Genomic DNA, 12,662 nt, shown 5'->3' with positions numbered 1-12,662 from the left:
TTTTAATTCTAAATTTGACACCAGAACTTTTATATCATACTAAGTAGTATTTTTTTTTTTCATAACTTATCCATTAAAAATTTCAATTTCTCTTTATTACGGAATGAATTAGTACTTCAACAATAAAACAACCTTAAAACACTAGGCAAGTTTTAATGTATTACCTAGAAGAACTTTAAAATCGATAACATAGGAATAATCACGAAGGCCATAAACAAATACCAAAAAAGAAAAAAGAAAAAATGGAAAAAGAAAGCATGGAATTTTTATTAATTCTTGGTATAAGTTTTCTGAGAGGACTATAATACATTACTTAATAACATTCATACTAGTATGTAAGGCTATGTTTGATTCCCAAAAAAAAGTAGGGAAAAAAAAAATGTTTTGGTTTTCTCATATTTTGTTTCATTATAAAAAAATATATAAGAAAATCAAATATAATTAAAATTAATTTGAAATTTATATATTTCAAATTATTTAATTTTGCTATAATAATAAACAAAATGAGTTTGTAGAAACATATAAAAATAATTTATTAAATTTAAAATTATTTTTTATTTTTCTTCACTTTTTTTTTGGGAGAATTGTGTTTTGGGCCCAACTGGGCCCAAAAATTAACATTTGGTCCATATATCATGCAAATTTAAGCCCAAGACCCGAACAAAGTATGAAAATTAAGATGAAGGATATTATCCTTCATTAATCCCTAAAATACCCTTAACCCTTATATAGGCACAAGTGAGTGTGAATTTCAATTTTTTTTGTCTTTTTTTTCCATTTTCTATTCCCTATTAAGTATTACTCATTTCTAATTTTTTTTTCTTCCAATCTATATTTCTATTTTATATCAAATAAAAAGTAATAATGTTTTTTTGTTTTTCATTTTCAAAGATATTGAATCTTTTTGCTCTTATTATAAGCAATGATAAAAATTTTGGGATTTTTCATCGAAATATTTTTTATCTTTTTGTATTTATCTTTTAGTTTAATTTTTATTTTTTATTTTAAATTTATATTACACTTTCATTTATATTTTTCTCTTATTTTTAATTATTTTTTATATTTTCTACATTAACCATATTTTTAAAAAATTTTAAATTGACTATCACTTCACTCTATTATATATATATATCCTTTTTAGATTTTTAATTTTTAATGTTTTTATTTTTAAATTTTTAAAAAGATAAATTTGTTGAAAAAAATAATTAAGATATGAAGTTCTAATATTATATTAATAATTTTTCTTATCTAGATAGACTAATGCAAAGTATTTTGATTTACAACAAGAAAATTGTCAGTACAATTTTTTAGTAAAACTTTAGAAATTAAATTTCAAATAAAATATATTATATTAAAATTTTATCTAAGAATTATTGAAAGTGGTATTTAGTTTTTTTTATTGACTCTCAAACTTATCTAATTTTTTTACTTGACAGGTAATAGAACATGTTTACAAAAAAAAATAAAATTAGTTTTTCATTTTTTTAATAAATGAGTATAGATATATTAAAAGAATTAAAGATAATCTTAGTAAAAAATTTGATAAATATGATTATAATTTTAAATATAGATTCATTTGGATAAAATTTCACAAAAAAAAAAAAAAAAAATAGTAGAAAGAAAGAACATTGCTAAAACTATAAAAACAAAATATACAATTACAAAAATTTGATGATGAAATTTAAAAATAAAATTTGAACCAATTCTTGAGTGAGAAAATTTGAGTGGGGAAAAAAAAATATTTGAATGGAAAAAAATGGGAAAGTTTTTCAAAATAACTTGAAATCCTTAACAAAAAGTAGTCTTATACAACCTTGTACAATTAGTAAATTTGTCTTGTACAGTTAGTATAATACCCTTGTACAATAACTCAAATTTCATACATCATCTCATGAATATCTGATAATAGGTCGGTTAACCATGTTTGCATTGGTTTGGTTTTAAAAAAGAAGAAAAATTGTTGTATAATTTTGTTTTACAATCATCATAAGTGAGGTTCTTATTCAAATGACTATATACAAGTTAGATAAAGTGCATGAGATGAATGTATTCTTAACCAATGTGTGTAAGGAATGTCATTTATCATCGGTTAGGGGAAATAAACAAACAAGTTTTTCAGAATCACTTAAAATCTTTCACAAATAATAGTCTTGTACACCCTTGTACAGTTAGTATATTTGTCATGTAGTGTAAATACCTTGTACAGTCACTCAAATAAAATGTTATTTTATTTTATTTTCAATGCAAAATGTAATTAAAAATAAGACAAAGAAATTACTTAAAAACTATTATTTAAGCCAAGTTTATTTATTTATTTCCTTTTATTTTTGGAAATAAAGAAAAAAGAATATAAAAATTTATTTAACCATGAGAAATATGAATATAAGATCAGTTGGAAAATTCCAAATTTATTTATTTATTTCATTTTATTTTTGGAATTAAAGAAATAAAAAATAAAAAATTTATTTAATCATAAAAAATATTGATATAAGATATGTTAAAAAATAGAAATAACCCCAAATTTATTTACTTATTTCATTTTATTTATTTAAATTAGAAAGTAATTTATTTTAATAGATTAAAATGTGCACAATTGATTTATTACTTTGTTAATTATGGATATATTAAAATTTTCTATTAGACAAAAAATAAATAAAGAAAATAAAATTAAAAGGAGTAATAAATATATATAATTTAGTTATTTAATTATTTTTCATGTAAAAATAGTCCCATAAAAAAACACAAAATCAATCAATTTCTTTGTTTAATTGTAAACATACTATATATTTTTTTATTATTAAAATAACTAATGGAAAAAAATAAAAATGGATAATCAATGAATGAAATTTAATTCTTTTTATTATTTTCATATAAAAAAATAGTACTAAACAAGGTTTTCAATTTTTATTTTTAAAAATAGTTTTCATTTTTTAATTAAATGTTTTTTCAAAAAGAAAATATAAAAATTATAAATCATATTACTATTTTTTAGAAAGTATTTTTTAAAATAGTTTTTGAACATAATTTTTCTTTATTTATAATTTAAAATAAAAAATAATGCTGATTTTAAATTATTTATAAAAAAAATTTAAAAACAATGAAAAATCCAAATTGTTAAAATAGAATTATTATGGTTGCATGAATAATGGTGCAATAAAGACAAAAAAAGCTTATGTGAAAGGTCAGAGGGTATTTTAGTCCATCACTATTTTATATCCTTAAAAGGTAATGTATAGAAATTTGAAGGATATATTGGTCTTTTAATATCTTATATCATTTCCATCAATTATGGAAGTTATATGGACCAAATATTATTTTTTAGGTCCAACTGGGCCCAAAACACAATTCTTTTTTTTTTTTTTTTTTCTACTTTTCTTTTATATTTTCTTTATGTCCATCCTTCGTTGATTTCAACACAGCAAGACTTGACTTTCGAAGTAAGCAGGAAACTTCGTACTGGGGATTCAAAATGAAGGATTCTACTTGTGGATTCATATTTATGTAAGCTCAGAAGAATCTCCTTTCAGGCACTTGCTTGCTGATTGCAAAGAGCCGAAATGCCCGCCCCACTAAATTCTCCAACACCATGTTGCATCTACTTTTCACTTACCTCCATTCTTTTAATTGTCTCCCATCTGGGATACATCACAGGTACTGCAGCAGATGACAACTCCACCATCATTGGGGCAATCATTGATGCTAATTCTCGTAAAGGTAAAGAGGAAAAAACCGCCATGAAGATGGCCGTAGACAAGTTCAATAACAATTCTAAGAATCATAAGCTCTCTCTTATCTTCCGGAACTTCACCGGAGAACTCTACCGGGCGGCCTTAATAGGTTGGTCATCTCTTCCTTGATCCCTTCTACAGCTGTCTGATCACCTATTATTTTCAATATTGATCCATCAACCACCCAAACTATCTCTATGTCTCTTAGATGTCTTCTATTTTTATTTTTAATTAAAAATTAATTATGAAAGGATGAAATCATCCTCATCTTCTTTAACACCCGCCTCAATCTTGATTCTAATCTGTCCTTTCCTGTTTTTCTTTTTTCCCGTCCCATTCTTTCATTATCTTCCTTTGTATCATTCATGACACAATGAAAAGGAAGAGGAAGCATTAGGGGTTAAAAAGTTGAATGGACATAAAGAAGATAAAGATAAAAATATTTTAAACAATAAAAGTAGGAAGATAAAGAGAGATGGATGTCTTTATATTGGCCGTTTTGCAATCACAGTAGCATAAAAAATATTAAATTATGATGCTTTTCCTTTTTCTTTCCTTTTGTTTTTTGGGAGAATTATCTTTTGGGGTAGATGAGTTGAATGATATGAAATAGTAACGGACAAATATACCCTTTAAGAACACATATAAAATATTTTATAAAATTAAGTTAAATAATTTTTTTTCAATAAATTTTTTTTTCAAAAATACTAAATTAAATAAAAGTAGTTTTCAAAAATATTAAATTAAATAAATTTTTTTTTCAAAAATATTAAATTAATTTTTTTTCAAAAATATTAAATTAAATTAAAGTATTTAAAAAAATATTAAATTAAATATTTTTTTAAATATTAAATTAAATAAATTTATTTTTTAAAAATATTAAATTAAATAAATTTATTTTTTAAAAATATTAAATTAAATAAAAGTATTTTTCAAAAATATTAATTTTTTTTTCTCAAAATCAACAAAAGACATTTTTGGAAATACTGAAGGATTATATCCTTCAACTCAATTTTCATACTTTTATTGAGTCTTGGGCTCAATTTGAAGAGTTACATGAACCTTTTGTTAATTTGGGGGCCATCTACCCCCAAAACATAATTCTCCCTTGTTTTTTCCTCCTTTAGTCGAGTATTAGGTGGAAAAATAGTTTTTTAGAATTTATCGATATTTTACTTATTTATCGTGATATTTTGGTGCGATCAACGCGGCGTGTAGTCAAACTTCACTTATTTTTCTTTGGTCAAGGGCCCGTCAACGTGGCCTGATATTTCTTCGATCAAGGTCAATGCGGTCTAATTTTTCTTCGGTCAAAGGAACGGTCAACGATGTGCAGTCAAACCAAAAGGTCTGCAATGCAGTGAGCCAGTCACCGAGGCAAGCTTTCCCTTGTTATATAAGTTGCACCAAATATATATATATACTTTAATTCAACATGTAAACATAATTTAAAAAAAATATTTTAAAGAACTAATTAATTATAATTAAATAAAAAATTTTCATCTATTTGAATAACAAAAATATAAAAATTATCATGATAATTTTTTTTTCATATTTTTAATATCATTAATATATTAATTAAGTATTAAAAATTATATATATATATATATATATTATATATATAATATATATATATATATATATATATATATATTATCGTTTATATTATATCATTTAATACCATTGAATTATATAAATTATAATTTTAATATTAAATATATTTTTAAATTCGATATATTATAATCAAATATCACAATATTATTTTCAAATAATATTTGATAGAATTTAATAATAAATGTATACTTATGAAATTCATATTTTTTTTATTATCACATACAATATTATTATTAAATATAATAAATTATATATATATATCAATTACAATTCTATTATACTTCTAATTTTATTTTTAAGAGTTTTTCTTATATTTTTATAATTTCTCATTAATTTTAGGTTCACTGATATTTTTTATCAAAATGTTCGTTGATATATCTCCGATATATCCGCAATTACCGATATTTTCATCCTTGGCGACTGTCCATATAAATTCAAAATCCAAAAAAATCACTTTCATGGGGCAATACACTTTGGGAAAAATAATTTTCATTTCATACATTAGAATAGTAACTTTGTGCATGTTTCCAAGAGTACCCTCCAACCAGGTAAAGGTGAACTACCACCTATATAAGACAAGCTAAGAGGTACACTTGATTGGATTCATGTATGTAGTTGTCATATTACCTATCACCACTTTATTCTCTACATCAAACATATCACTTCAATCATGTTATTGGAGATAGTAATATAGTTTTTACCTATAAGTACCGGTGTTAGTAACTAAAAGTGCCACTATAGATAGAAGGATCTACTAAATTATTTATCACTCATCACCCTTTTAGCTTTTACATTAAACATGCTACTAAAGATAGTAATATTATTTTTACCTAAAAGTAACAATGTTACTAATTAAAAATACCATTGTAAATAACATGATATACTAAGTCCATTTGATTTTTTTTTTTTATTGTCATTGCTATAACTTTGAGAACAATTATTAAATAATATGCCCAAAAAAATAAACATAATGTACTTTTTAAAAACATTATTTATTAAAATAAAAACAATTGTAATCGTTTACTTTTTTAATTAAACAAAAATGTACTTTTTTTTTTTACATATTTAATAAAAAACATTAGTTTTTCTTTTTAAATATCAATGTGTTATGATGAGAATTGTGAATTTATAGTTAAAATTCTAATGCAAACATTTTTAAAATTTTAATTCTACATACCTTTAAATAATGCTTTTAAAGTTTAACACTCTTAAAAGATGATCATTACCAATTTTTTGTTGAATAAAATTAAAGGTAAATTAATATTTTTAAATATATATTTTTTTATTTGAAGAAAAAGTTTTAGTTTCAATACATGTGGATGGTTTTTTTTTTTTTTTTTTTTTTATTTTAAATTTAGGTTTAATATCCTTTAAAAATAAAAAATGAGATCCATAATATGAAAATTATAAACATTATAAATATAAAAATACTATGAGTACGAAACAAAATTAAATATTATATATATATATATATTTGAAATCAATATTATTTAAAATATTAGTATTTATTTATTAGATTATTAATTATTATAGGTGAGTATATTTTTATATTAAAAACTAATTTATTATAATGCATTAATTACACATGATGTTAAAATAAAAATTTAATAAAGAAAGTAAAAAACATAATGAATAAATGAATTGTATTTTCAAAAAATAAAGTTTGCCTTTTAAATTAAGTAGATTTTCAAAAATAGGGAAAAAAGTGAATTATTTTAAAAAAATTAATTAAAATCAAAGTATTAAAAAAGAATAGAACTTAATTGATATAAAACTTAATTTAATTTGGAGAGAAAATGGGAATAAAACTTCAGCTGATTGGAGAGTAGTATTGGAATTATGTACAAAATTATTATTCTAATATATTATGGCGAATGTGATTTTTTTTGGGCTCTGAATTTATCCATATTAGATAATTCTCCCTAAATTTAGGATAACTTGAAAAACTTGTTTTAAGTAGGAAAAAGAAAAGAAAAAGGAAAAGCAAATGAAATAGGTGGAAATAGATTTTTATTGCTTCTATGTAGTGAAAAACACTGTTATGTACTGTGAATATGAATGAAATAGGCACAATAAAAATGGAATTCATAACATTTAATTGCAGCTGAAGAATTGATTAAAGAGGAGAAAGTGCAAGTGATTGTGGGCATGAATACATGGCAGCAAGCAGCTTTAGCTGCTGAAATCGAAAACCAAGCTCAAGTACCAGTTCTTTCATTGGCGGCATCAGCGAGTGTCCGGCCGTCGAGGCAGCTTGGAAGGCCCACCCTGATACAAATGGGCAGCAATATATATGAACAGGTAAGGTGCATTTCAGCCATCGTTCACTCCTATCACTGGCGAGGGGTCATTGCAATCTACGAAGATGATGCGTAAGGTGGAAACGCTGAGATGTTAACTCTTTTATCTGAAGCTCTTCAAAGAGTTGGATCGGAGATCGAGTACCATTTGTCTCTTCTTCCCATATCATCTCTATCTGATCCAAGAGAAGCAGTATATCAAGAGCTCTTGAAGCTTCTGAGCACACAATCCAGGGTTTTCATTGTTCTTCAATCATCATTACCAATGGCTACCCATTTGTTCCAAGAAGCAAGGCGAATGGATTTTATGGGGAAAGACTCAGCCTGGATCATTACAGATAGCATTTCAAGCTTCCTGGATTCCATGGACACCTCTGTTATCCCCTATATGGAAGGGGCTCTAGGAATCAAGTCCTACTATTCCAAATCCAATAGGCCCTTCCTAGAATTCTCTGCTCAGTTTCAGAAAAATTTTAAATCCGAAAACCCAGAGGAAAACAACACCCAGCCGGGAATTCATGCACTGCGAGCATATGATAGCATTGCTGTCATCGCACGGGCCCTGGAGAGATTAGCTAGTGATGATACTAATACTCCAAAAATGATGTTAAAAAATATATTAGCAAGAAACTTCAGTGGTTTAAGTGGCAACATTATTTTTGAAGGGGGTGATCTATCAAATTCAAATTCGTTGCCGTTCAGGATTATAAACGTTGTTAGAACGGGCTACAAGGAGCTTGACTTTTGGACGCAGGACTTAGACAACCCTTTCAGAAGAGAAGGTCGAGACAAAAATAGCAGTAGAAACACCACAAAGGTTTTGGATGGTCCAGTGATTTGGCCTGGGTACCTAATAAAACGTGTCCCCAAGGGATGGGAAATGCCCACTGATGCAAAACCATTGAAGATTGGAATTCCAGCTAAAACCTCTTTCGACAAGTTTGTGATGGTGGACGTAGCCGAAGCCGAAGCCGACAAAAGATATAGTGGTTTCTGTATTGATATTTTCCGCGAGGTGTTAAAAATTTTGGAGCAAAATTACTCTCTACCCTACGAGTTCCATCCAGTTATTGGCACATACGATGAGCTGGTTGATTTTGTTTATAACAAGGTAATTACTCCTATCTCTAGCCTTTGATCTTTAAATCTTTCTCAATAATCATGAGATTCCCCACACTAGAAGTAAATCTCAACTTCGATCCCTGTAATGTCCATGATTAATTTATTTGTATCTTCAGCTGGCTTTTGTCCCTCTTCCTTTTCTAATGACGCATAAAGCATCTGTCTGGCTTACTGACCAACGTGTTGTTGGTTTAGACGAAAACAACTGAAACAGGTATTTGATAAATGAAAATCATTCTCTCCTAGTCAATATTTGCCTGCTTGACTACAGCAAGAGAGGCGGAATTTAAGAAAGTTTTTTTTTATGGAAGAAATACTGCTTAGTAGACTTTTCTGATATATTAACTTTTGACTTCGTCGTCATAAGACAGCAGTGAACATAGTACAGAAGATTAACTCTCAGAATTCCTGAATCAGACTTTGTATTTGTTTCAATCATTTGTTTCTGATAGAAATTTTGTGTGCATCTCTTGTGAATCAAATACATGGAAGACCTATGATGCTGTGGTTGGGGATGTGACCATACTAGCCAACCGTTCAAAAAAAGTGGAATTCACAGTGCCATATGCTGAGTCGGGATTGGTTATAGTACAAGTAAGTTCTGAAGAACCTCAGAAGGCATGGATGTTCCTGAAGCCTTTCACCATGGAAATGTGGGTAGTCACAGGTGCCCTCTTGATCTACACCATGTTCATAGTTTGGGTACTGGAGTACCAATCCAATAATCCGGCATTCAGAGGCCCATGGAAGAATCAGCTTGGGACTGCTCTTTGGTTCACCTGCTCTTCTCTTTTCTTTGCTCATAGTAAGTAGTAATAATAAAAATGGAAGAGATTTTGGTTTGCTCAATAATTAAATTACTTAGCATCCTGTTGTTTCATTTTTCATTTTCCAGGGGAGGCAATTCATAGCAATATTACTCGAGTAGTGATAGTGGTGTGGCTATTTGTTGTCTTCGTCTTAACCTCCAGCTACACTGCTAGTCTCTCTTCAATCCTCACTGTCCGACGACTTGAATCCAATGTGACAGATGTCGAATGGCTAAAAGATACCAAGTCTGTGGTTGGTTGTGATGGTGATTCATTTGTGAGGAAATACTTGGAGAATGTGATTAAATTCGAAGGGGCTGATATCAAGAATATTAGCAACCAATACCAATATCCTGGCGAATTCCAGAGTGGGAACATCATAGCTGCCTTTCTTGAACTCCCTTACGCAAAAGTTTTTATCAATCAGTTCTGCAAGAATTACACTGCCACCCAACCCCTCAACAGATTCGGAGGATTAGGATTTGTGAGTAGTAACTCGAACTCTTCCCCATTTGCATTCACTAAATTTTTCTTGGGAAATTTGCTTGAGGGAGGAAAGTTTAGGCCACCAAATGTATGGAGTGGCCCAAACTGATTTCCCTTGTCATGCCCTTTTTCTCCAAAGAAAAGTTGCCCATCCCTTGTCTGGGGTACGAATTAGTTGAACCTTTGCTCAGTGGGATAGGATAGTATACGGTATATGGAATTTGTTTAGTATTCTTACTATGAAATCACCTTTGGTCATTTATTTCATCCTCGTTAATCCCCATGCAGGCCTTTCAGAAAGGATCTCCACTAGCTGCTGATGTCTCTGAAGCCATCCTAACCATATCTGAGAAGGGGATTCTAAAATCATTAGAAGACAAGTGGTTTCCGCGTTCTGCAGAGTGTTCCGCCATCGAAACTGATGAGCTAAGCCTCCGGAACTTCTGGGCTCTCTACTTTTTATGTGGCGCCACTTCCACCCTCTGCTTTCTATTGTTCTTCCTTTGCCTGCTCATCGATTTTAAACGCCACCAGTCATCCAGAAGTGATACAAACCCAAGTGATGAAAGTGTCTGGATGAAGACTGTTCAATTAGTACGTTTCTTTCATAGTAGACAAACTGAGATTCCTTATGAGAGAACGTCAAATTTGTCTCCCCGTCCCACTGGAGATGAATGGATCACCCCAAGGTGGTCAACAGTGAGTCCTTCTGAAGCCCCGGAGCATCCTGAGGCCTCTCCACCAACTGCAACTATGAACTCAAGGGTGAGCCCTTCTGATGCGCCCGAGCCTCCTGAGGCCCCTCCCCCAACTGCAACCATGTACACTGATAGAAACTAGCTGTTGAATTATGTACTACTTGTTTACCCAGATTGAATATAATTAATTGAAGAACTAATATAGTCATTAGTATTAATTATATGTCTGAAAACAAATTGTATGAAATGATAAGTGGAAGATGAGGGTATAAAGATAATATGAAACTCACAATAAGCAATATGTCATTACAACATTGAAATAATGTAAGTATTACTAAGCTTAATATATCATTTGATACAAATAGAACCCAATGGTCTCAAAAGACCAGAAACGAAGGAGGCTGAAAGCAATTGTGTACTAACACTCAACTTTGTGAACTGCAAGGATAGTTGATTCATGCATTGCAGGATGATAATGTTTGAAGATGCATACTCAGGTCTTCTTTCCTTTATATATGAATGTTCCACATGGATAAAAAATTTCTTTCTCAACAAACAAATTAAGGCTATTTTATCAAATTTGAAGAATCTAGCTCTTAAAGCTAAATTTATCCCCTTTCCCACAAATGTACATGCAAAAAGCAAACATTCAAAGATTTTTAACAACAGACATGAACAAATTTTCTAAACAACGGTGGTTCTAATGGGCAAAATTAGAAAGGATTGAGAAACCGGGGCCTCGAGTCATCTGGAGCCTGTCAAAGTAGAGCAGCTCCTGCAGAACTCTACCAGTGTTGGTCCTCAATGAATCTAAAAACTCATTATCTGCCCCTATATATATATATATATAAACTGTTCCAATAGAAGAGAGTTTTAATACATCAATGACTCTTGTTCCTATTCTTCTGATTCATACTAACTCCATTGTTCTGATGGTTCTGTTACACAATATGGGTGGGAATCAAAGCTACCAGTAGCTCCTTCCTCGTCCACGTCCTCCCCACCCTCTGCTCCTCATACCACTTCTTCCACCAAGAGATAAACCTTCCAATGCCCTGTTAACAAGCTGGTTCTGCAAACCACCAGTTCCACGGCCCTTCTTTGCTGCAGCATTGCTGGCACCATTAGTAGTACTTGCAGGCCTTTTTCCTCTGCACCAAAAGGTTCATGCAGAATAACGTGAGCAAGAAAACTCTTTGCAGGAAAGGTCAAGAGGTAAAATATCCTCCTTTTGAAGGTTAACATTGGTAAAACCAAGCAAGTTGTTAAAAGGACAAAGTAACTGCATATCCTAGCAGTGGTTTCTTCCACTGCATATCTAAGCTGCTCACTTGGACAGCAGCATGTGAAAACTCCGTAAGTAACATAAAGGAAGGTCCTATTATCACACAATTCAAAACAATTCTCTCCAAAGAAACTACTCTAAACAAGGCCATGCAATCCAGTTGGTAGTATTCTGCTTTTGGGTTTTCCGTAGATTATGAAGGAATATACAGTGGTAAGTGACACAGCAAATGAATATCTCAATAGGAGACCGCACAAGTTTCGGATAGTAAACTCACAAAGTTATCCTTTGCTTCATCGGACTTCGCAGCAGCCATTGCTTTCTTGTGCTCAGCCATCCCTTGAGTTAAATACTAGCCCTAGCTAGCTCTTCTACTTGAGTCAACCTGTCTCATCAAGGACAAAGATGTCCACTATGTTATCACTACTAAAGTTTTTCCTTTAAAAAACCATAGAGGAAAACAAATACATTCAAGGTAAACCTATCGAATGAGAGCTTAACATGCAAAGTTTTTCCTTTAATAAGATGTCCATCATTATTATTATTATTATTATGATTATTATATTATACTTTTTTTTCTTTTTTTTTTCTTTTCTCTCTCCTCTCTCGTCTTTCCTCTC

General features: G+C 29.5%; 1 long non-coding RNA gene and 1 pseudogene across 1 annotated transcript; one reads left to right on the top strand and one right to left on the bottom strand.

Annotated features, from left to right (window-relative positions):
- Window positions 1–3,734: 3,734 nt before the first annotated feature.
- Window positions 3,735–10,899, top strand: LOC117915168 (annotated as a pseudogene).
- Window positions 10,900–11,564: 665 nt separating this feature from the next.
- LOC117913973 lies at window positions 11,565–12,363 on the bottom strand. Its single transcript, XR_004651192.1, has 2 exons — window positions 12,320–12,363; window positions 11,565–11,908 (listed from the first exon to the last, which is right to left on the bottom strand). It is a non-coding gene; the product is annotated as an uncharacterized LOC117913973 (long non-coding RNA).
- Window positions 12,364–12,662: the final 299 nt, after the last annotated feature.

The sequence above is a fragment of the Vitis riparia genome, chromosome 5, assembly GCF_004353265.1.
Source record: "Vitis riparia cultivar Riparia Gloire de Montpellier isolate 1030 chromosome 5, EGFV_Vit.rip_1.0, whole genome shotgun sequence".
NCBI lineage: Eukaryota > Viridiplantae > Streptophyta > Magnoliopsida > Vitales > Vitaceae > Vitis > Vitis riparia.
This window is presented reverse-complemented; position numbering and strand designations above follow the sequence as displayed.